At 36.4% G+C, this 25,979-nt stretch overlaps 1 long non-coding RNA gene across 2 annotated transcripts in view; it reads right to left on the bottom strand.

Moving 5' to 3' along the window:
• Nucleotides 1–23,668, bottom strand: part of LOC129052382 (uncharacterized) — a 51,135-nt gene extending 27,467 nt beyond the window's left edge. The window contains exons 1-3 of one of the 2 annotated variants that reach the window (XR_008517387.2): nt 23,530–23,648; nt 14,555–14,683; nt 13,963–14,009 (exon numbers count right to left, since the gene is read on the bottom strand). This is a non-coding gene — a long non-coding RNA (uncharacterized LOC129052382). Of the gene's footprint in view, nt 1–13,729; nt 14,010–14,554; nt 14,684–23,529 lie in introns of those variants that run through there. The other variant, XR_008517388.2, reaches the window with a different exon arrangement.
• Between the last annotated feature and the right edge of the window lie 2,311 nt (nt 23,669–25,979).

Raw genomic sequence — 25,979 nt, 5'->3', positions numbered from 1 at the left:
CCACAGTACTACCCATTAGCCATTATCCATCGTGGGTTTGTGAAAACAACTCACATGCCATTTGCAGCTTCAAAGTGCAGACTGATCTCTGCTGAAACAGGGACAGGGGCGGGAAGGCAGAGAAGGCTTGTCACATCCTGCTTGGACACCTATTGAAATTTTATTTTCAAGTGACTGGGACAGACTCATGAATACCACTCTTCAGTTTACTACATTTTTCTTCCCTTTAGATAATGGTGGCTATTATTTTAAGACTAATCAATTTTATTCTATTTACAGACTTAAATAATAAATCAGGTCAGCTTTCAGATTGAGGAAATATGGATACTACTAAATATTCATTGAGAGTGAATGCAGCAGTATGTCTTTGTTAATGTGGTCTTGTGGGTTTAGTTTTGTGACTTATATAGCTAAATTCAATTGAACTTAATTGATTTAGCAAAGCCAGGCATAAAATGTAGAGAAATGGAGTGCCTTTGAGAGAACAAAGCAGTTATGAATTCATAAGTAGAGACAGATATAAGAATTATAAATGAGACCTAGGATGCAGAGCATAAAACCTAAGGAGATAAACATGGAAGAGTTTATGACACTTTTGCCTCAATCAATTTATTCTTATTTCTCTAACAGTATTTAACTTGCGCATCTCAGCAGCAGAGTGACTTTGACCCCCTTCCCCCACACTCTGATCTTAATTGCACGGTTTTGTTCCTAAATGCAGAGCTAATGTTTCATGATGCTTTTCTGAAAGCACAGGCTGTCTTTAGTACCATTCAAACATTTGTTCTATTCCCAGGAACAGAATTCTTTATTTATTCATTCAGAAACATATTTTGAGTGTCTACTATGTATTAGGTACAGATTGGATCTGATTAAATACAGAGAAAGGGAGAAAAAGGAAACAATCCTAGTATCCAGAATTCCAGTTTGAATAACTGATTCTGTGATATGAGATGAGAAAGAAAAGGTGGGAAACATTTCAGGAAGGGGTGGCAGAGAGAATGTTCTCTCTGTTCTGAATATCATAAATTTGAATTACTTATAGAACACATAAAGTAAAATAACACGTAAGCAGTTGGATACATGGGTGAGAAGCTCGAAAAAATTATTTGACCTGGACATAAACCTCGAAAACGTGAAGATTTGAGTAAGCACATCTTACTTTGGCAACAGGTGAATACAAAAGAAATGTTACTGTTGGCAGGAATCTGAGTTACCCCAAGTGACCTGCGGTGTATCCGTGAGGGTCTGCAGCAACCTTAGCCCTTGCTTCCTCGGAAGAAAGAATTCCCCTGAGGGGCATAAAGCAGAAAAAGAGACTGAGGCAAGTTCCAGAACAAGAATGGAAGTTTATTAAAAAGACTTTAGAACAGGAAAGAAAGAGAAGTTTGCTTGGAAGAGATCCAAGTGGGCACCAACGTCCAAGAGATAAAAAAGAGAGCTGGGCGTGGTGGCTCATGCCTGTAATCCCAGCGCTTTGGGAGGCCCAGGCGGGCGGATCACGAGGTCAGGAGATCGAGACCATCCTGGCTAACATGGTGAAACCCCGTCTCTACTAACAATACAAAAAAATTAGCCGGGCGTGGTGGCGGACGCCTGTAGTCCCAGCTACTCGGGAGGCTGAGGCAGGAGAATGGCGTGAACCCGGGAGGCGGAGCTTGCAGTGAGCCAAGATCGCACCACTGCACTCCAGCCTGGGAGACAGAGCGAGACTCCGTCTCAAAAAAAAAAAAAAAAAAAAAAAAGAGATTAAAAAGAAGAGAGAGAAGGTCAAGTGCCCTGTTTAACCATGATCTTAGGAGAGGTTTTCCTCTTTTCCATGAGTCTTCCCTTAGCTTAGGGTGGGCTGCCCACGTGCACAGAGCCCTCGTTACCCTTAGGGAAGTAAGCACCCGCAGTGTGTTTAGGGAGTTACACGAGTGCCATTCTAAGGCTGTCCTCATTTTTCTGGTGGCGTGTACCCGGAAGATCATACGTCACCATTTTTGTCTCTTAATGTGCGTGCCCGGGAAGTTGGTACTCCGGGGAGGTGTGTGTGTGTGGAGGTGAGGGGAGGGTTCTACCTTTAATTAACACTTTAATGTTAGCAAGTGTGGACCATCAGGAAATGGCCTCTCCTTGGTGCTGGCTGCCAATTTATTACTTTTAGAGAGGCAATGCGATAATTGCTGAACCATCACCCGACGTTTCCAGTGGGTGGGGAGAGCCCTCCCCTGCCACGCTCATGTCTATCTACCTGTAACAAAGGACCTACTGTGGTTTTGGTGGTGGTGGTGGTGGTGGTGAAAATAATTATTTAGTGGTACTTATTTTTAGTCAGGTTTGCTGAAGCATAATTTACATACAATATGAGTCACCTAGTTTAGGCATACTGTTCCATTAAATTTGGAAAAAAAAATGCATATAGTTGTGTCATCACCACTGCAGTCAATATATAGGGGATTTTCATCACTTCAAAAAGTTTATATGTGTCTCTGTGTAATGAATCATTTTTCCCAACCCTAGCCCCTGGGTCACATCTAAACTTTCACCTTTTCCTAGAATTTTATATTTCACACAATGTTTCATACACTAATGTGATCATACATCAGGTAACATTTTGAGAGATTTTTATTCACACAGTATAATATCACAGATTCATTCATCTTGTGTTTATCAGTCATTTGTTCCTTTTTATTGGTGAGTAGGCTTCCATTGTACATTCCTGTATAACATTTTGCTTACTCATTAAAAATTTGATGAACCTAGGAAGCTGTTTCCAGTGTTGGGTGATCATAAATATTACTGCTATGAATATTCAAATACAGGTTATGGTGTGGATATATGTTTTTGGTTCTTTCTTTTGGGTAAGTGCTTAGGAATGTGATTACTGGGTTTTATAGTGAAAAATATATATATATATATACACATGTTTTTACATTATAAGAAACTGCCAAACTGTTTTTTCAACCTAGCTGTGCCATTTTGCCTTCCTACCAGTAATGTATGAGCATTCCAGTTACCCTCAACATCCGTGCCATCACGTGGTATTGCCAGGTTTTTTCTCCCAATTAATTCTAAGAGTTGTGATTTCCTATAGTGATTTTAATTTACATATCTTAGGATAGTTTCTTTATTGGAATATCTGCTCAAAATATTCCATTTTTAAACATTGGATTGTTATTGTTGAATTTTAAAAATGCATTACAAATTCTGTATACAAAGCATGTAGCTTGTATTTTTTAACTATTTTTCGAAGAGCAGAAAATTTTAATTTTGATGAAGTCAAATTAATCCATTTTTTCTCTGATTCATGAATTTGTATTAATTCTAAGAAATCATGGTCTAAACCAAGTCACAAAGGTTTCGTTATTGTTATTTTTGTATTTTTATTATATCCTATGTTTTATTCTAAAAGTTTATAGTTTTAGCTTGTATATTTAGGTCATTCATTTTGAGTTAAGTTTTTATATGGTGCAAGATATGGGTTGAGATATTTTTGGTTTTGGGTATTGTATTAGTTCATTTTCACACTGCTGATAAAGACATACTCAAAACTGGGTAATTTATAGAGAAAAAAGGTTTAATGGACTCACAGTTTCATTTGGCAGGAGAGGTCTCACAATCATGGCAGAAGGTGAAAGGCACATTTTACATGGTGGCAGGAGGAATGAGAGCCAAGCAAAAGCAGAAATCCCTTATCAAACCATCAGATCTCATGAGACTTAGTCACTACCACGAGAACAGTAAGGGGGAAGCTGCCACCATGATTCAATCATCTCTCACCAGGTCCCTCCAACAATATGTGGGGATTATGAAAACTATAATTCAAGATGAGATTTGGGTGGGGACACAGCCAAACCATATCATTCCATTGCTGGCCCCTCTCTCCCAAATCTCATATCCTCACATTTCAAAACCAATCATGCCTTCTCAACAATCCCCCAAAGTCTTAACGCATTTCAGCATTAACCCCAAAGTCCGCAGTCCAAAGTCTCATCTGCGACCAGGCAAGTCCCTTCTGCCTATGAGCCTGTAAAATCAAAAGCAAGTTTGTTACTTCCTAGATACAATGGAGGTACAGGCATTGGGCAAATACAATTGTTTCAAATGTGAGAAATTGACCAAAATGAAGGGGCTACAGGCCCCATGCAAGTCAGAAATCCAGCAGAGCAGTCAATCTTAAAGCTCCAAAATGATCACCTTTGACTCCATGCCTCACATCCAGGTCACACTGATGCAAGAGATGGGGTCCCATGGCCTTGGGTAGCTCTGCCCCTGTGGCTATGCAGGCTACAGCCCCCCTCCTGGATGCTTTCACAGGCTGGCATTGGGTGTGTGCGGCTTTTCCAGGTGCATGGTGCAAGCTGTCAGTGGATCTACCATTCTGGTGTCTGAAGAAAAGTGGCCCTCTTCTCACAGCTCCACTGGGTGGTGCCCCAATAGGGACTCTGTGTGTGGGCTCCAATCCCACATTTCCCTTCTGCATTGCCCTAGCAGAGGTTCTCCATGAGGGCCCTGACCCTGCAGCAAACTTCAGCCTGGACATCCAGGCATTTCCATACATCCTCTGAAATCTAAGCAGAGGTTCCCAAACCTCAATTCCTGACTTCTATGCATTCAGAGGCTCAACACCACATGGAAGCTATCAAGGCTTAAGGCTTGCACCCCCTGAAGCCACAGCCTGAGCTGCATCTTTACCCCTGTTAGCCAAGGCTGCAGCAGGCGGGATGCAGAGCAAAAATGCCTAGGCTGCATATGGCGGGAGGGCCCTGGGCCCCGCCCACACAACCATATTTTCTACTAGGCCTCTGGCCTGTGATGGGAGGGGCTGCCGCAAAGGTCTCTGCCATGCCCTGGAGACATTTTCCCCATTGTCTTGGTGATTAACATTTGGCTCCTTGTTGCTCATGCAAATTTCTGTAGCTGGCTTGAATTTCCCCCCAGAAAACGGGGTTTTCTTTTTTATCACATTTTTAGCCTACAAATTATCCAAACTTTTATGCTCTGCTTCCTCTCAAATGCTTTGACACTTAGAAATTTCTTCCACCGGATACACTAAATCATCACTCTCAAAGTTCCACAGATCTCTAGGGCAGGGGCAAAATGCTGCCAGTCTCTTTGCATGGCAAGAGTGACCTTTACTCTAGTTCCCAGTAAGTTTCTTATCTCCATCTGAGACCACCGCAGCCTGGACCTTATTGTCGATATCACCATCAGCATTTTGGTCAAAGCCATTCAACAAGTCTCTGGGAAGTTCCTAACTTTCCCAGATCTTTTTGTCTTCTGAGCCCTCCAAGTCTCTAGGAAGTTCCAAAGTTTCCCACATTTTCCAGTCTTCTTCTGAGCCCTCAAAACTGTTCCAACCTCCGCCTGGAAAGTCACTTCCACATTTTCAGGTATCTTTACAAGCAGCACCCCATTATCTGGTACCAATTTATTGTATTCGTTTGTTTTCATGCTGCTGATAAAGACATATCTGACACTGGGATCTTTGTAAAGTAAAAGAGGTTTAATGAACTCACAGTTCCCTGTGGCTGGGGATGTCTCATGATCATGGCAGAAGGCATGGGGGTGGCAGTAAGACTGAGGGCCAAGCAAAAGCGGAAACTTCTTATAAAACCATCAGATCTCATGAGACTTATTCACTACCATGAGAACAGTATGAGGAAAACCACCTCCATGATTCAATTATCTCTCACAGGGTTTCTCCCATAACTTGTGGGAATTGTGGGAGCAACAATTCAAGAAGAGATTTGGGTCGGGAAATAGCCAAAGCGTATCAGGTATCTTTTAAAAAATGTATTTAATTTGCATATATGTGTGTAATTGATCCAGTCATAAGACTATTCCTTCCACATTGAATGGTCTTGGAAACTTTATTGAAAATCAATTGACCACAGAAGTGAGAGTTTATTTCTAGGTTCTCTATTCTATTCCTTATGTCAGTATTATACTGCCTTAACTGCTGTAGCTTTATAGTAAGTTTTAAAATTGAAATGTAGGACTCTTCCAAATTTGCTCTTTTTTCCCAATATTATTTTGGCTATTCAGGGTTTGCTGGATTTTCAAATTAATTTTAGAATTAGCTCATCCGTATCTGCAAAAGAAAAAGAAGTTAGAACTTTGCTAGGGATTGTATTAAATCTCTAGATCAACTTGGGAAATACACTGCCTTTAACAATATCATTTTCCAAACCATAAATCTGGAACATCTTTTCATTTATTTAGATCTTTAATTTATTTAAATAATGTTTCATAGCTCTCGGTGTATCAGTCTTGTTTTTTTGGTTAAATTTATTCTTAAGGATTTTATTCCCTTTGATGCTATTATAAATGGACTTGTTTTCTTAATTTTATTTTCACATTGTTTAGTGCTCATATAGGGGAATGCAGCTAATTCTGGATATTGATCGTGAATCTTGCAAGTTTGCTGAAATCATTTATTAGCTTTAATATTAATAGTTTTACGTGAGGGGTGTGTATGTGTGTATGTGCATGTGTGTGTGTGTGTGTGTATGTATTCCTTATGGTCATGTCATCTACAAATACTTTTGCTTCTTCCTTTCTAATCTGGACTTGGCTAGAACACATAGTACAATGCTGAATAGAAGGGGCAACAGCAGACATCTGTCTTGTTCTTGATCTTAGCTGAAAAGCTTTCCATATTTCGCCATTACCTATAATGTTATTTGTGAGGTTTTGTTGCAGATGCCCTTTATCAGACTGAGGAAGTTACCTTCTAATCTTAGTTTGCTGAGTGTATTTGATATGAGTACATATTGAATCTTGTCAAATTTTTTTGCGTCTATTGAAATATTTTTCCTTTATTCTATTAACATGTATTTAAAATTGATGAATTTTCTATGTTGAAACAAGTATGCATTTCTGTGATAAGTCCCATTTGGTAATAGTGTAAAATTCTTTCTGTGTGCTGCTGGTTTAGGTTTGCCAGATGTGCAGGCAATGTTAATATTTTCCATCAAATTCGGAAAGTTTGGGTAATTTCTGTAAATATTTTCTTCTTTCTCTCTCCTTTCCTTCTGGGATTCTCTTTATGTGCATGTTGATATGCTTAGTGGTATCCCATCAAACTCTCTGAGGCTCTGTTCATTTTCTTCATTACATTTTCTCTCTCAGACTGAAAAATCTTGTTTGTCCTGTCTTCAGTTTGCTGATTCTTTCTTCTGCCTGCTCAAATCTACCATTGAACCCCTTATTGAATTTTTGATTTCAGTTGTTACACTTTAAAGGTTTAACCTTTATATTTAGTTCACTTAAACTTTTTCTACATCTTTATTGTTATTCCCTATTTGGTGAGATATGATTCACATACTTTTATTCCTCTAGAGATGACTTTCTTTAGCTTTTTGGACATATTTAAAACAGCTATTTTAAACTATTTTTCTGGAAATTCCTATATCTGGGTTTCCTCAAATATAGTTTTTATTGATGGCTTTTTCTCATCTGTATATGGGACATATTTTCTTATTACTTTGCACACTTCTTTTCTCTTGAAAACTGGAAATTTAAAATATTATATTGTGGCCGCTCTGGAAATGAGACACATGCTTGTTGCTTTACTATTGTTGCTGGTCCATATAGCTGTTTTTGCTTATTTGTTTATTGATTCTTCTGAACTAATTCTGTAAAGTCTGTATTCTTTGTTGTGCTGGTCACTGAAGTCTCTATTCCATTAGCTTAGTGATGAGCTAATGTTTGGACAGGATTTCCTTAAATACTTGGAATCAAAAATTCTTCTAGCCTTTGCTGAGGAGTTTTCTTTGTGTGTTGGGAATATCTTGTTAGTCCTTTAGTTGTCTCAATTGTTATCCATTATTTCTGGAAGCAGTGACTAAAACATTACTCTGTAAATGCGTTTGACAAATACCCTTGGAAGCAGCTTTAGCACTGACCCGGTTCTAAGCAAGGCGAATTATTGTTAAGAATTTGAGTTGGCCTTCCAAGGGGTGACTAAACTGGTCAAAAAAAAGTTTACAAACATTTACAGATGAGATCTGTCTGCTCCCTCTAGTATTGGAAATGTGAGCTCTTATTTTCATAGCTACTGCTGAACTAGGGAATAGAGGATGAAAGTAGGTTAAGTTAAAACGCTGCACAGCTCACTGTGTTTACTGACATTCAGGTGTTTTCCTTGAATAAGCACTCCCTAGCTTATGGCAAGCCTTTGGTTAATATCCAGATTTCAAAAAAAGAAAAAAAGATGATTCCAATCATTTGGCCAGTGTTTCCGTTACTTATATAAAGGCGTAAAGTTGTAAATTTCTTATTCCTCCATTTTATCTGATGTCAACCATTCTACTCCAGAGTGAATTCTTTTATATACAGCAAACTGATTTTAGTTGGGATGGTAAACCATTTTAATTAATTAATTTATTTATTTATTATGTGTTCGGGATATACTGTTTTATTCAATCTGGCAAACTCTGATTTTAATTGGGATGGTAAAATATTTTTATTTATTTGTTATGTTTTGAGACAGGGTCTCAATCTGTTGCCCAAGCCAGAGTACAGTGGCACAATCATAACTCACCACAGACTCAAACTTCTCAAACAATCCTCTCACCTCAGCCCCCAAGAAGCAAAGACAACAGGTGCATGTTACAATGCCCAGCCACTTTTTAATTTTTCTTTTAGGGTCAGGGGCTTACTATGTTGTCCAAGCTGGTCTCAAACTTCTGGCCACAAGTGATCTACCTGCCTCAGCCTCCCAAATTTCTGGGTTTACAGGCGTGAGCCACTGCACCAGGCCCTATATTTAATGTTATTATTGATATTACAGTATTTAAGTCTCTTTGTTGCGGTTTGTTTCTATGAGTCTTATCTGTTCTTAATTCTATTTTCTTTTTTTTGCTGTTCTCAGAACTTTGTATCCTTACTGAGTTTCTGTCCAAGTGTCTTATTAATTATTCTTTTCTGCTTTTTGGCTCCAAATTACATGGTGTTAGACTGTTTACTATTGTCCCACAGTTTAAAAAATTTTTCCCCAATATTTTTCTCATGTGTTTTAGCTTGTATAATTTCAGCCTATACATATATATATTTATATACACACACACATACATATATATACACACACACACATATATATACACACACATACATATATATACACGCACACACATATATATATCGTCTACTTTTTTTCTTTTCTTTTCTTTCTCTTTCTTTTTTTTGAGACAGAGTCTCGCTCTGTTGCCCAGGCTGGAGTACAGTGGCACAATCTCAGCTCACTGCAAGCTCTGCCTCCCGGGTTCCTGCCATTCTCCTGCCTCAGCCTCCCGAGTAGCTGGGACTACAGGCGCCTGCCACCACGCCTGGCTAATTTTTTGTATTTTTAACAGAGATGGAGCTTCACTGTGTTAGCCAGGATGGTCTCGATCTCCTGACCTTGTGATCTGCCCGCCTCGGCCTCTCAAAGTGCTGGAATTACAGGCGTGAGCCACCATGCCTGGCCTATTAAGTCTACTTTTGAGATGGTCCAGGAAATTATTTACTGTTGATATTATGAATGTTAATTATACTATTTCCGTTCGATTCTTTCTTATAGCTTCCCTCTCTGCCAAAATAGCCGTGCCTTCCTACATGTTGTCAACCTTTTACACTAAGTATTTTATATATTAATCATAGTTATTTTAAATGCCTCTCTAAAGATTCCAATATCTTGGTACATTCAGAATCCATTCTGTTGATTGCTCTGATTTTTCCACATATGTAGCATTTTTTATTCTTTTTTTCTGCGTCTTAAAATTTTTAATGAAATATTGGACATTTTGGATATATGAGTAGAGACTGAAGTAAATAGTATTTATTTGAATGAATATGGAAATAACTCTTCTGTCAGGTCATTTGTGTGTGTGTATATGTGTGTGTGGGGGGAAGGGTATGTGTGCATATGCACACACGTACTTGCACACATGGTAGAAGAGATTGGAAACAATTTTATCTCAAGTTAAGTTTTTAAAAATTATTGGTTTTTTTTTTTTTGCTTTGATTTTAACATGGTCATCTTTAACATTCTACTGGCTTCAAAGTTCTCCAGTGATGCTCTGTGATTAAGATGATGTCTTCAGAGCATATAATTTTAAATTATTCATACCTCCCCCCTCCTGTCCCTCTGGTTTAAGGTGTCCTTGTAAGTTTTCTCCTCAGAGGAAGTTTATATCCATTGTCTTGCCCTGTCACATAGTAACACTGTATTTTTTGCTTATTATTACTCAGTGCTTGCTAGGCTGATAGTGGGGAATATAGAGGTATCTCAATTGTCTTTGACCGCAGTCTTAGGTAAGTCCTGTGCACCTGGGGTTAAATTTTCTCAGCATTCATCTCTTTTTCTACCTAGGTCATCCATATGTTGCCTTGTGTCTATGTTAGAGCTTACATGGTACAGAATTCTCTTCCCTTCCTCCAGTAGTTAGTCATTTCTATTAGTAACAGTTTAGAATCTTGACTTCAACAGTTTTTCTTTTCTCTCTCCTAGTAATAGGCAGTTTTTTCTCTACCTTTTTACTCTTTAACTATGCCTGGAGGACAAGGGGATTTGGTGCACCTCTTCTAGTGGATTAAGTCTCTTGCTCTGCATAAAAATATGTCTGAACAGCAGGTGAAGATTTGTGCCATTCTCACAGCTGGGGGATAATTTTCTAGTCTCACATTGCCCCCAGGCTTGCTTATAATCATTGCTGGAAGTTCATGCAGATGAGTCTGATAGTAACAGTGTGTTTCTCTTGTGTCAAAGGTCCTCCACAGGCTCTGGTGAAACAGTTTCTCTCCAGGGCAGGATTTGGTAAGAAGAATAGAATGCTCTAGTGTATTTCAAAATGCTTACTTTTCTCCTCTTCTTCCTGGAAGCACAAGAGAATTTTTCCCCAGCATTGTCTCTGAGACCCTAGTGGAGCTCCTAGAGGTAAACTCACAGAAGTGTGGGGTCCTCCTACGACTGCATCCCTATGAAGTTTTTATTTGTCCAAATGGAGCTTCCAGCAATTCCTCAATTACAGTTCAGCAGTTCCTCAATTACAGTTCTGGTTTCAGCACTGGTTCTCGTGGAGGTTTCTGATTGTGGATTTCTGTTCAGGAAAATTGTCATTTCCTGTGACTTCACTTCTGTGATGTATTTAAAAATTGTGATTGTGATCTAGTTTGTACAGCTTTTCCCTCATTGTTAGGACTAAACGAAAGCTTTTAATCTCCTTTGCTAGATCAGATACCAGAACTCTTATTTCTTTCTAATGACAAAGTACAATGGCTTGAGAGACCATTCAGTTTTTCTACTGGTAGCTTAGTATTTGTGAAATTTCTTCATCTCCAGGTACTTCTGGAATCCTCAGGTAATGTTCACATATATAAAAAATCTGCTATCTTAGTCCTACTTTTTATTCTCTTGCTTTATGATCCAGACAGCTGTTTTCAGCTCTACCTATTGGACGGTGCTCTAATGTATTTCTTGATACTTCACAATCAACACTGTTTGGGCTGCTCTTCTCCTTCCAAGTACTATCTTCATAAACATAGCACACAAATTTTTCTTACTGTCTTAAGTGATAAAAGAAATTAGACTTTTTTTCTGTTTTATGTGGATGTATGTGTCAAAATTAGACTTTAAATAATAGTGTATTAAAATTTAGTGTATTAGTTAGTTCTCACACTGCTATGAAGTACTGTACAAGACTGGGTAATTTATTTAAAAAAGAGGTTTAATAAAATTGACTCACAGTTCCACATGGCTGAGGAAGCCTCAGAAAACTTACAATCACAGCAGAAGTTGAAGGGGAAGCAAGGCATGTCTTACATGGCAGCAACAGGAGCGCGGGCAGAAGTGCCACACTTCTAAACCATCAAATCTTGTGAGAATTCCCTCACTGTCATGAGAACAGCAAGGGGGAAGCCTGATGCTATTATCCAATCCCCTCCCACCATGTCTCTCCCTGGACAGGTGGGGATTAAAATTGGAGATGAGATTTGGATGGGGACACAAAGCTAAGCCATATCATTGAGGCATAAGAGAAATGAATCATAGAATTGTAAATAAATAATAAGTGTCAAAAAAAGTAGCCATTTTCATAACTCAAAGACCAAAAAAATCAGTCCCATCTTCTGTGAGTCTTGGTCAACATGCCTCCCAGATCCTGTACTATGTCCCAGAGTCATCTCACCTCTTTCCAATGGAAGGATCTACAGGCACTTTGCTATTAATCAAATTTCAGGTTATCTTTAGAGATTTTGTATTTGTCAAGGTTCTTCAGAGACACAGAAACATCAGGATGTGGATAGATAAATAGATAGAGAAATTTATTTTAAGAAATTAGCTCACATGATTGTGGGAGCTGGCAAGTTCAAAATTTGCAAATTAGGCCTGCAGGCTACAGACCCAAGAAAGAGTTGCAGTTTGAGTCTGAAGGCACTTTGCTGACAGAATTCCCTGTTATTCTGCAGAGTTCAGTCTTTCTCTGTTAAGGCTTTCAACTAATTGAATATGGCCTACCTACGTTATGAAGGAGAATGTATTTTACTTAAAAAGTCTCCTGCTTTAAATGTTAATTTTATTTTAAAAATACCTTCACGGAAATATTGAGAATAATGCTTAACCAAATATCTGGGTACTATGTACTTGTCAAGTTAACACATAAAATTAACCATCATAGGTTCCAATGAAGAATGTTTTTCTTTCATTCATGTCAACTACATTCTGCATCATTATTTCCTGATCATGCTACAAGACAGCTAATCTGCCACCCACCAGTTGTTAGAAAGCCCAAGATCTTCCCAACCCTCCTCAACTTTGTTTAGTTTGTTTTCTTCCTGACATGGTCTGTTACATGTATTCCTTCCTGCCTATGTGGTTTCTTCTTACCTTCAGGCCTCAGCTTATGTCTGTCTGCCAGGCTGTTTTTCCTGACCACGTTCCTCTATTGGATCATCTGGTTTGTTATTTCAGTTTTTATTTGTATTATTGATACAGTTTGGCTCTGTGTTCCCAACCAAATCTCTCCTTGAATTGTAGTTCTCATAATTCCTACATGTGGTGGGAAGGACCAAGTAGACATAATTAAATCATGGAGGTGGTTTCCCTCATCTTGTTCTTGTGATAGTGAGTTAGTTCTCACGAGATCTGATGGTTTTATAAAGGGCTTCCCCCTTCACTGGGCCTTCATTCTTCTCCCTTCTCCCACAATGTAAGATGTCCCTTGCTCTTCTGCCATGATTGTGAGGCCTCTCCAGCTATGTGGAACTGTGAGTCAATTAAACCTCTTTCCTTTATGAATTATCTAGTCTGGGGCATGCCTTTATTTGCAGTGCAAGAACAGACTAAATGCAATTATTTTTCTCTATTTTGTTTATTATGTTACTCTTTTAACTATATTTAAGCTCCTTCAGGGTAGGTCCCCTGTTTGCTTTGCTCAAAATGCTGTTTAGCTATGCTTCTTACCATGCCTGGCCAAAATAATTGATTAAGAAAAAAACGTATATTTTAAAATAGTGACTAAATTCATTAACACCAAACTTTCTGTACTCCCTTAAGATGTGTTTGCTTGCTTTCAAAAGCATAACAACCTTTCCTGAATAGACCTTTGGGAGGCTCCATAGCATAGGGATGTTTCATATTATGACTCCGCAAGAGACAGTCCATTCTCTTGTAATGGTGAGGTGGATTGCAGGGGATGATACGAAGACTATAAGGTAAGTGTGTGTCAAAGTTAGACTTTAAATAAGAATTTATCACTTATCTCACGATCTGTCCCTAAGCTCAGCATGGTTTATTTACAATTTCCAACTTTTCTTTGGCATTTTGTCGTAATTCCTAGAAGAGCCTAAAGATTCTGTGTAGTTAAATGCAATTTAGAAATTTTAGAACAGTCTTCCCTTTTTTTACGTGAGGTTTTCTGCCTTTTTAATAGGGAGACAGAATAGCTCAAAGACAGTAGCATCTGGTCTTGGTTCAAATTATGGCAGTAAACTTACAAGTTGTACAGCATTGAATGGAGCATTTCATCTCTCCACACTCTCACCTATGAAATGAAAGCAAAACTAATGTTATTTACTTCATTTTGATATCTTATGGATTGAGTGACAGATAACCTATGTTATACACAGTACCTGAAACATTCTAAAATAATTTCTGATGTTGTAATCCTTCGAGAGGATTTTGATTCAAATATGACAAAATTCTAAGAAGGGTAATATTTGAATCAAAATCCTTTCCAAGGATTACATTCTGATCTTCTTGGATTAGAAAAATACCTTTTTTGTTGTTTGCTGAAGAAAGTTAGCCATTCCGTTGGTGTTTACTTATAGAATGTATTGGTCTGTGAATTTTCCATAGGTAGTGTTCTGACTCAAGTATTCTTTTCATTTACTTATTGATTTATCAGGTTACAGGTTCTTATCTGCCACCCAGTTTGGAGTACAGTGGCACAATTGCAGCTCACCACAGCCTCAACCTTCTGGGCTCCATCAATCCTTCTGCCTCAGCCTCTCGAGTAGCTGGGAAAACAGGTCGGTGCCACCATGCCCAGCTAATTTTAAGGTTTTTTTTGTGGAGATGGGATCTTACCATGTTGCCCAGGCTTGTCTTAAACACCTGGACTCAAGTTATCCTCCTCTCTCAACCTCTCAAAGTGATGGGATTACAGACATGAGCCACTGTGCCTGGCAATTTTTCTTTACGTTTATGCAGCAGTTTCTGAAATATGGAAAACATTCGTTGAATATGTCTTGAATAAGCAGATGCCAGATTATTGAATATGCTACTTTTTTCAAAGGGTAATCTGGAAAGAGAAAAATAGACATAAATTTTTTCTTTCTATACGTTAGAATTTCCAAATTTTACTATACATAACAAACACCGAGGGGGTTTTGAAAAGAAGACTCCTGGCTCCTCCATCTGAAACCAGCTAAACCTGAAGCATTTTAATAAATCTAGAGCAAGCAGTCCCCAAATCTACTCTTTTATAAACACTGCATTAGACTGTTTCTTGCTAATTTTCAATCAAACAGAAGGAAGAGAATGAGGCACATTCTAAATTAATTAAGAGAAAGCACAGACAAATTATTACATTAATCTCTTCATAAGCTCAACAACAGCACAAGCAGCAAGTCGTGTAATGATTGAATCTGGAATAGTACCACATGTACCTAATGACACAATGGTAATTAAAATATGTGCTTAAAAATTTTCAATTACAGAGGTAATAGCCTCAAATTTACTCAAGAGGAAGTCTGAACACAATGATCTACAGTGATTCTCGAAGGCTGGAATAGGCTATTCCTAGTGGAAATCACATATAATTTGGGTCTGAAAATATTTTTACGACTACTTTGTGTCTTTTCAGATTATTTTAGGTTGATCAAGTCAGAAGTTAATAAATGTAATGCTAAACAACCACTAAAATGGATGAAAAGAGGAGAAATACTTCGTTTGTAATATTCATAATATCTGTTGATGTTGATGCAAACTACAAATGTTTAAGTCTCTCCCATAGTTATTATATCTTTTCGTCTTAAATCTCAACTATTATTTTTATAAAAAATGATTTAAAAGCAAATAATTTCATTGAATTCATAGTAAAAAGTGAGAAGAAGCATAACTGTTCATACCACCAAATGGTTTTCTAGTAACAGATAATATGCCTTTATTTCATTTCAGTAATTACAGTTTTGATAACTCACATTTTATCACATTTTAAAATTTGTCAAAACCCCATATTATTAAAACTATGAACTTTTTATTCACAACTCAAATTTGAAAATTCTTCATCTCTCTCTCTTCTCTCTCTCTCTCTTCTCTCTCTCTCTCTCTCTCTCTCTCACACACACACACACACACAATCACAAATTCCAAAACAATTAGCCCTAATAACAAGGGCACTGATTTTGCATCACTTTGAAAAGTTGAATTTACTATTTATGTTTTGGTAAACTAATCTTGTAGCTCCCAAGCTAACAATATTCCTTTAATCATATAAAAATGCAAAAAGTAAAAATACAGTTAGATAAAAAAAGATAAGTTTTTTTAAATAAATTCATTATATCATAACTTATAGTTTAAGAAATTGAAGGCTGAAGAGATTTGATGAATATCCCAAAGTCATACTAATCTAATTGGTGGAAAAAAGGCTTAAATCTGTGGCTTCTTACTAGTTCAACATTTGCTTTGAAAGAATTTTCTGCTTCTGTCAAGTAACTTGGCAGCTAAAGGAGTGATTGATGGAGGAATGGAAACATATTTGTGTTTGTGGGGGGTTTCTTTGTTTATTTTATTTTTTAAGTTAATGGACTGCATTTCTTAGACGTTTTAGGTTTCCAGAAAAATTGAAGAGAGTACAGAAGACTGGCATATGCTCTCTCTCCCCAGGTCTATAGTTCATCTATTATTAATAGCTGTCGTTGATCTACACTTATTACAATTGATGAACCAAAATGGATGCCCGTCTTAGCTCAGGCTGCCATAAACTGGGTGGCTTAAACAGAAATTTATCTTCTCACAGTTTTGAAGGCTGGAAGTTTCAAAGATCAGGGTGCCAATATGACTTGATTTTGGTAGGGGGTGTCTTCCTGGCTTGAAGATGGTGGTCTTTTCACTGTGTGTTCACATGTCTTGAGGTATGCTCATGGAAAGAAAGAGAGAGAGAGAAACAGAGAGACAGAGACAGAGACAGAGAGACGGAGAATCTTATTCTAAGGCATATGCCTGTGTATGTGTGTGTGTCTGTGGGGAGGGAGAGAGTTATCATAAGGTGTATGCCTGTGTGTGTGTGTGTGTGTGTGTGTGTGTGTGTGTGTAGAGATAAAGAGAGGGACAGAAAGGGAACTTCTTCTTATAAGGTCACCAATCCAACAGGCTTAGGACCCTACCCTTCTGGCCTCATTTAACCTTAATAACCTCCTAAAAGCCTTCCTAAAAACCATATCTTCAAATAACATCACATTTGGTGTTAGGGCCTTAACATATGAATGACAGAAGATACAGTTTAATACATAGCATTACATTAGTGTTAACTAACACCCATAGTTTACATTAGGGTTTACTCTTCGTGCTATACCATTCTATGGGTTTTGCCAAGTGCATAATATCATATATATGTATATGTATATGTATATGTATATGTATATATATATATATATATATATATTTCATTTAGAAAAGTGTCACTGTGCGAAAAATCTACTGATTTCTTTACTGTCTATACAGTTTTGCCTTTTCCAGAATGTCATATACTTGGAATCACATATTATGTAGACTTTTCAAACTGGCTTCTTTCACTTAACAATATTCATTTAAGTTTTTCCCAGCTCTTTTTCTGGCTTGACAGCTCTTTTTTATTTTATTTTATCTTTTTCGAGATGGAGCCTCACTGTGTCACCTAGGCTAGAGTGCAGTAGCACAATCTTGGTTCACTACAATCACCACCTCCTGGGTTCAAGCAATTCTCTGCCTCAGCCTCCCAAGTAGTTGGGATTACAGGTGCCCGCTACCACACCTGGCTAATATTTTTGTATTTTTAGTACAGACAGGGTTTCACCATGTTGGCCAGGCTGGTCTTGAACTCCTGACCTCTGATGATCCATCCCCCTTGGCCTCCCAAAGTGCTGGGGTTACAGACATAAACCGCTACACCAGGCCAGCTCACTTCTTTCTTATCACTGAATAATATTCTATTGTATGGATGTACCACAGTTTGTTTATCCATTCAGCTATTTAAGAACATCTTTGTTGCTTTCACTTTTTTGCAATTAAGAATAAAGCTGCTATGATCATCCATGTGTAGATTTTTGGGTGGACATAAGTGTTTAACACATTTGGATAAATTCTTAGGAGTTTGATTGCTGGATATTTACCAAGAAGATGGTGCTTAGCTTTCTAAGAAACTGCCCAACTGTCTTTCAATGTGGTTGTACACTTTTTCATTCTGACCATAAATGAATGGGAGTTCAGTTCCATCCTATCCTTGGCAATAGTTTGTGTTGTCAGTGTTTTGAATTTCAACCATTCTAATGGATGTGTCATTTTATCTCATGGTTGTTTTACTTTGCAAATTCCAATGACATATGATGTTCATCATGTTTTCATATGCTTATTTGCCATCTGGATTTCTTATTTGGTGAGATATCTGTTCAGATCTTTTTTCCACTGTTCTTCAGTTTTGTAAAATTAAATTTCAGAAAACTAGACATGCGAGCAGATGAACTAAAGAAAGATTATTCCTGTTACAAGAGTTTTTACTTTACAAAAATATTCACCATAGTGATGCCTTAGCAAATAGTTTTAGAATGCTCTTAATATTGTCTGATTTATACGTTTAAAACATATATCAGTAGCACAAAAAACAATATCGCTGTATTATAAATTTAGATAGAATGATCAGAAAATGCATTATTTCTTTCTACAATCTCCAAGGAAAACATGGTTAGTAATTTTATTTTTGTTATTTGATATTCTGATATAATCTTACATTTTGTATTTGTACAGAAAATCATTTTTACTGACTATTCTCCTCTGGACTTGGTATATCCCTGTTAGAAAATATGGAGAAAAGATGCAAGTCTTACATTTAAGCTTACCCTCAGTGACAAAGCACTTTTCTTTCTAAAATTTTATCACCAGTGAAGATCACATCTTAAGGCACAACAAGCAGCAAGTTTAGAAATGGGAGATCAAAGAAATACCTTCTATCTGAAGAGAGTTTCTAGGAAGCATTAAACAATACCAAAGAACAGAATATTGAACTTATAGTCAGAAAAGCAAATTTGAGTCTTGCCATGTATTAGTTATATAACTGTGGTCGACTCACTTTGATATTTTGGCTACCATTCCCTTATAAGTTAAATTAGCATATTATGTTCAAAACTTTTTAACATTTTACTACCTGATACTCTGAAATTCTAAGTTCTTAGAGAGATGCCCCCATATGTAAGCTGAATGTTTTACTCGTGCAATGGAGAAAAAAAAATTGAAAATTTGAAAAATGTGTCTTTCTTAACATATGTTTTTAATATTATAATTTTAAACTGTTTTTAAATTTAATGAAAATTTAATACCACTTTTGGTGAGAAAAGAAAGTATAAAGATCAAGGAAAATGAAATTATAAAATACATAATTATGATAGAATTATAAGCAAGGTAACTAGTGAATGTTTTGAATACTGATGTGTTTGTCTGTTTTGCATGGCTATAAAGAAATATCTGGGACTGGGTAATCTGTGAAGCAAAGAGGTTTATCTGGCTCTCAGTTCTGCAGGCTATACAAGAAGCGTGCTGCTGGCACCTGCTTGGTTTCTGGTGGAGCACTCAAGAAGATTTTACTCATGGCAGAAGTCAAGGGGAACTGGCATGTCACATGGCAACAGAGGGAGCAAGAGTGTGGAGAGTGTGGAGAGGAACAACTGACTGTTCAGGGAACTAATAATAGTGTGAGAAGTCACTCATAACTACAGGGAGGACGTCTAGCCATTCACGAAGGATCTGCCCCTGTGACGCAAACACCTCCCACTAGGACCCACTCCAACATTGGGGGCTCACATTTCTTTTTTTTATTTTTTGAGATGGATTCTTGCTCTGTCGCCCAGGCTGGAGTGCAGTGGCACAATCTTGGCTCACTGCAAGATCCGCCTCCTGGGTTCACGCCATTCTCCTGCCTCAGCCTCCCAAGTAGCTGGGTCTACAGGTGACCGGCACCACTCCCGGCTAATTTTTTTGTATTTTTAATAAAGACAGGGTTTCACCGTGTTAGCCAGGTTGGTCTCCATCTCCTGACCTTGTGATCTGCCCGCCTGGGCCTCTCAAAGTGCTGGGATTACAGGTGTGAGCCACCGCGCCCGGCCATGGGGGCTCACATTTCAACAAGAGATTTTCAGGGGACAAATATCCAAACTATATCAACTGATAAAATGACTTTTCAAATACACATACATACATATAAAAATAAATGCATACATCAAAATTGGCCAGCTTAATAAATTGTATCAAAAATGAACATGTCCATTAAACTACCATCCAGACCAAAAACACCAGAACCCAATTAGTTGAGTTTATGATCATAGATTAGTTTGGAAGCTTATCAGTTTCTTTTTCGTTTTTTTTTTTTTTTTGCCCTTTTTACCCGTTGTATTCATTTTGGTTTGTTCATGCTGCTTTAACAAAGTGCCTGGGTAATTTATAAAGAACAGAAATTTGTTTTCTCAGAGGTCTGGAGACTGGGAAGTCCAAGATCCAGTCACCAATTGATGAGGGCCCAGTCTCTCTGCACTCAAGATGACACTTTGTTGCTATCCTGTATGGGAGGAATCCTGTGCCTTATATAGTGAAAGGGACAACAGGAACAAAAAGGTGTGAACTCCTTCCTTCAAGCCCTTTTATAATGCACCTAATGTCATTCATAAGGACAGACCTCTTATGACTCAATGACCTCCTGAAGGCCACCTCTCTTAATACCATTGCATTGGAGATTAAGTTTCAACATAAATTTTAGTGGGGACAAAAACATTCAAACCACAGCAATGTTTATGAGATTCAAGCAAGACATTGTGTACCTACAGTTTGTTCATTTTTATTGCAGTAAAGTAATCCACCGTATGATACTATATATAATATCATTGCTTATCTGTTTTACTACTGAAGAAAATTAATTATATAGTAATCCATTGTATGATATTATACATAATACCATTGCTTATCTGTTTCGCTATTATGGAAATTAATTTGACTATCATGAGTAATGCTGTTGCTAGTGTTTGAGTTCATGAGTTTGTGCACATTTCTGCTAGGCAGGAATGAAATTACTGGATCATATGATGTGCCTATGTTCAGGTTTGTAATTAATGCCAGTGAGGTTACTCAAGTTGTTGTACCCAATGGCAGGTGTAAATTTCAGTTGCTGTGCTACCTCAAACACTCAATATTATGGGGTTTTTCACATTTTCAGTTATTCTGGTAGATGCATAGTGCTATCTCATTGAACTTTGAATTTGATTTCCTCTGGATACTAATTAGATTTTGAACTTGTTTGTATATTTATGGCATATGTAGATACCCTCTTTGGTAAAATATCTATTTAAGGCTTTTTATCCCCTTTTAAGATTGATTTATCATTTTTTTCTTACTTAGAGAATAGCTCTATATAAACTGGAACTAGATTTTTGAGTGTTAAATAGGTGAGAAATGTATCCTATCTCTCTATATCCTGCATTTCACTTGCTAATAATAACTATTAATGAATAAAATTTTCTAACTTAAACATTGTATAATTTCTTCATATTTTGAACTTACTGTCCTATTCAAGAAATGTCACCTTATTCCAAATTCATGGCATTTTTCTCCTGAATTATCTGCTGGAAGCTTTATGATTTTATCTTGTGTGAGATATAATACCCTCCACCTGGAATGAGGTTTAATGTCTGATGTGAGACAGGGCTAAGATTCATAAATATCTATTAGTCTGTAGTGCCTTTTTTGTCATCATTAAAGAGTTTTATTTGAGTGTAGATATGCTTTTGGACAATTCTGTCTCATTCAATTATTTTTAATCTTTGTTCAGAAATGACATTGTCTTAATTAACCATGCTATTTTAATTAGTATAAATTTATACTAAATTATGTCATCTTACAGTGCAAGTCATTCAACTTTGGTTGCTCTTTGTGTTTAAAAATCAATGTTAGAATCGTCCAGGCACAGTGGCTCACACCTGTAATCCCAGCACTTTGGAAGGCCAAGGTGGGTGGATCACCTGAAGTCAGGAGTTTGAGACCAGGCTGGCCAACATGGTGAAACCCCATCTCCACTAAAAATACAAAAGTTAGTCAGCCGTGGTGGCGGGTGCCTGTAATCCCAGCTACTCTGGAGGAGAATCACTTGAACCCAGGAGGCAGAGGTTGCAGTGAGCCAATATCACACAACTGCACTCCAGCCTGGGCAACAAAGAGGGAAACTCTGTCTCAAAAAAAAAAACAAAAATCAATATTAGAATCAATTTTACACACACACACGCAGACACACACACACACACACTCTTAGACACTCCTGGGATTTTATCTATTATGATGTTGAATTCATGTATAGATTTTGGTAGAAACAATAACTTAAAATACGAAGTATATCAATCCATTAAAATACGTATAATTATTTGAGATTTTTATTACTCAATTTTTAAATATTTTCTGTAGCAAGCTTTTGCCTACCATTTAGAATTGTTTCTGTCTTTTACAAGTTGTTGATGTTATTGCAAATAGTAATTTTATTTTATTTTCTGATTTTTTGTTGTTGGTAATATAGAAACAAAATTAATACTTACAAATTGAGCATGAAGCCAAAGATTTTGCTAAATCATTTTATCAATTTCAATTGCTTATCTATTGATTATTTAGGAATTTCTATGCAATTTCGCAATCCGGCAAAGCAGTAAGTCTTATTTCTTGCCATTCAATCCTTATATGTTTATTTCTTTGTTTGTTCTTATTCCACTGGCAAGGACACCTAGTACAATGTTGAACTGAAGTGATGGTAACAAGTGAACTTTTCTTTTTATCAATCTCAAGAGGCATGCCTCCAATATTTCACCATAATATAATATTTGCTGTATGATTTTTGTTGGTATCTTTTATCACACACACACAAATATTGTTTCTAATCCTATTTTTCTAAGATTTTTTTCACTCAGGGATGGCAGTTGAATTGTATCAAAGGCCTTTTTTGTATCTTTTAAAAATGTCAGTAATAAAACAAAGTTACTGATACATAAAAGAAATCTAGAATAAGTTTACAAAATATTATGAGAAATTCTGTATATGTACCTGACGTTTTTACAGAAAAGGAGTGTGCTGCCTGAAATATCCTTTGAGATTCTTGAAACACTGAGACAAATTAGTAAATGAATAGCAAGATGGATAAAGACATATGTGATAAGCACTATAGTAAAATGTTAACTGAAAATTCCTATATAGCTTGTATAGATATTCTTGGTAAGATTCTTTCAACTTTGCTGTATGTTTGGAATTTTTCACAACATAGTGCTGAACAAAATAATTACCATTAATAGTTTCAAATTCATATCATTCATATCTTTAGGTAATTTTCTGCATATACTTTACCAGAACTTTAACTGTGCCAAATATTCTATCTTTTCCTCTAATTTAATCATTTTTATTTCTGCCTTTCTCTTTCTTTTAATTTTTGTTTCAGCATTATTGAGGTATAATTGATAAATGAAAATTATATATTCATGATTCATACGTGATGATTTGATATATGTATACATTGTTTAATATTACCACAATTAAATTAATAAACACAACCACACCGCACATAGTTACCCTCTTTTATGTATGTCTGTATAGTGAGAACCCTTAAGATTTATTATCGTGGCAAATTTCAAGTAAACAGTATTACTTTTAACTATAGTCACTATGCTATATATTATATCCACAGATTTCATTAATATTATAACTGGAAATTTGTTCCCTTTGACCCACATTTCTTCATTACTACCTCACTCCAGCTCCTGGCAACCACTAGACCCAGAAAGACAAATACATACTGTGTGGCCTCCTTTATGTGTGGAATACACTTTGTTTATTCCTAAGAGGAACCCTTCTCAAACTCATTGTAGTCTCCTTTACTTTAACATCCTCCCTGTTCTTTAAGAATGTGTTACCTATTGGAATTTTCATGACAGTCATTCTCTTGACAATAGCTTAATTGTCATGCCTATGCAAGTTCCACTGGTTTGCTTTTGTTGACTCTGGATCAATATAATGGCTTTGGATCAATAAAACAGCTCTTCTTAGTTGGAAATGTACTGGATAAACCTACAAGACAACATTGAATCTATTGGAAATTTATGATTGCTTATTCAGATGAACTCTGAATACTATTCATTTCTAATATCCTTTCTTTTCTTTTCCAATGTAAATTTTAAAACTATTACCACCTTCCTAATGTATACTACTGACTTGCCTCTCATTGCTCATAAACAATTACTACTAGGCTAAAAATTGGAAATTAAAAGCGCCTTCCCATTTTAAATCACCACTAAGACCTCCTTTTTCTCCTTTATCTGGTTTTTGTTTTGTTTGTTTGCTGTAACTTCTTAGTTTTTCTGTTGAAATCTTAAACCATATTTATTTTCTTCCCCTCAAGGAGATATTATTTCATCTTTACTATCTTTATATCTTGTACCTTTAAAATTAGGTTTTGCTTTTTTCTTTCCTTCACTGCTGAACTTCAGCTAAGAGCATTCGAAACTCCTCTCTAACTCCGCATGTGACTCATTGAAACCAGTTACTTATTTCTAGTTTTTATCTTATCTGAATTCTGGGTGTTGATCATGGTCTCTTTGAAAAAAATAATTCTTATTGAGTTCCACATTCCTTTTGAAGTTTTTACCTGATATTCCTATATGAACACCCAAAAGTCACACTCACTGATAAAATCCACAACTAAGCTTATTTTCTCTCATCCAGAGTCTATTTATCATTTGACTCTCCCTATCTTTCTAAGGGGAAGTAGTAGTGACTCAGATATCTAAACCAAAAAGTTTACAGTTGACACTGCTGCTCTCTCATCTGTCATTCTATTTAACAAGTTCTGTAATTCCGCACCTAAATTACTTCTAAAAACAAGTGTCTTTTATATATTCACAAACTAATTCAAATTATCAGTGTCTTTCAGATGTTGGAGTGACTATTAATATTTAACCTCACATTTTTATTTTCATATACTTCAAAGTATAAATCTGTAGCACACTTGATTTCAACTAAATGACCATAAAACAACTAATGACTACTCTATCATTTTATTAGCAGAAACTCCACAGAATCTTCACTACTTCCTTCCATCTAAGAAAAACAATAAAAAAGTCTCAAAAATATCTTTGTGAAATAACCTTAAAGAAACAATTCTCTTTCAATCATATTCCTTTTTGTAGTTACATTATCTGTTTTAATGACAGAGATGAGCCACGAAAATAAAATATTCCTATAAACGTAGACTCTAATGATAAGAAAGATAATAAATAAAGTGTAAATTAAGAACTACTTGGCATTATAGGTGTGGAGTATTTACTCTCTTCCAAAAGAAATAGATCAAATGGAGAGCTCACAGGAATATAGAAATTACCTCCCATTTGGAGATATTATTAGAACACATTAGAATACCCAAAAATAAGTGGCATATTCAGTTTCATATTTCCCCTAGAAAAACAGAACCTTCTAAGAAGTTTTTCTTTGTTGCTTCTAAGTGCATCATTAAGTTTAAATACCATAGTTTCTATCACATAGCCAAAATTTCTATCTCCCGGGTGTCTTCTACACATAGACTAGATCAAATATGTGAAAGTCTTCCTATAAAATGCAAACGATGTTCAATCAAAGAACATAAGAGGAGAAAAACTCTTGTTTAATTATTTGGTACAATACTATAACATTGTACCTGCTTTAATTGTCATAGATTTATTACATCACCCTTTATTATTAAGGACTAAAAAATTTTGTTCAAAAACTAGGTCATGTTATATCCATTGCAATTGTAAGCAAACAGAATTTCTGAAGACATGAAAGATAGATCAGCCTTTTGGAATTAAAGTTTTCTTTTTGCAACCAGTTGTAACTAGTAGTATATGTTAATAAAGTCTAAGGAGTTTTGTTAATTAAAGAATAATATTGCCTTTGATATGTAGTTCATCATTAATTTGCTCAAATATTTTTGAGGAAATTTCAAAGTAAGGAAAAAACAAAGTAGAAATAATAAGTATAAAAGCTGAAATATTTTAGGGAAGAGGCTTTCTTGCTCATTCTCTTTGAATTATGTTGCTTAGATTATATTAATTAGTTTGGGTCGTGCTGTGCTGGGGGACCACCGAGCAGAAAAACTTCAGGCATTAGTTGCAGTCTCTACTAATCTACTAATCCACTTACTCATTGGGTAACTTACTTAGTTCTCTACCAGTTTTGTTTCTCTTTTTTTGGCTGTAAAATGAAGAAGGTAGTA

This window comes from Pongo abelii, chromosome 22, assembly GCF_028885655.2.
Source record: "Pongo abelii isolate AG06213 chromosome 22, NHGRI_mPonAbe1-v2.0_pri, whole genome shotgun sequence".
Classification (NCBI taxonomy): Eukaryota; Metazoa; Chordata; class Mammalia; order Primates; family Hominidae; genus Pongo; species Pongo abelii.
The sequence above is the reverse complement of the archived record's forward strand: the minus strand, read 5'-3'. Positions and strand labels throughout refer to the sequence as shown.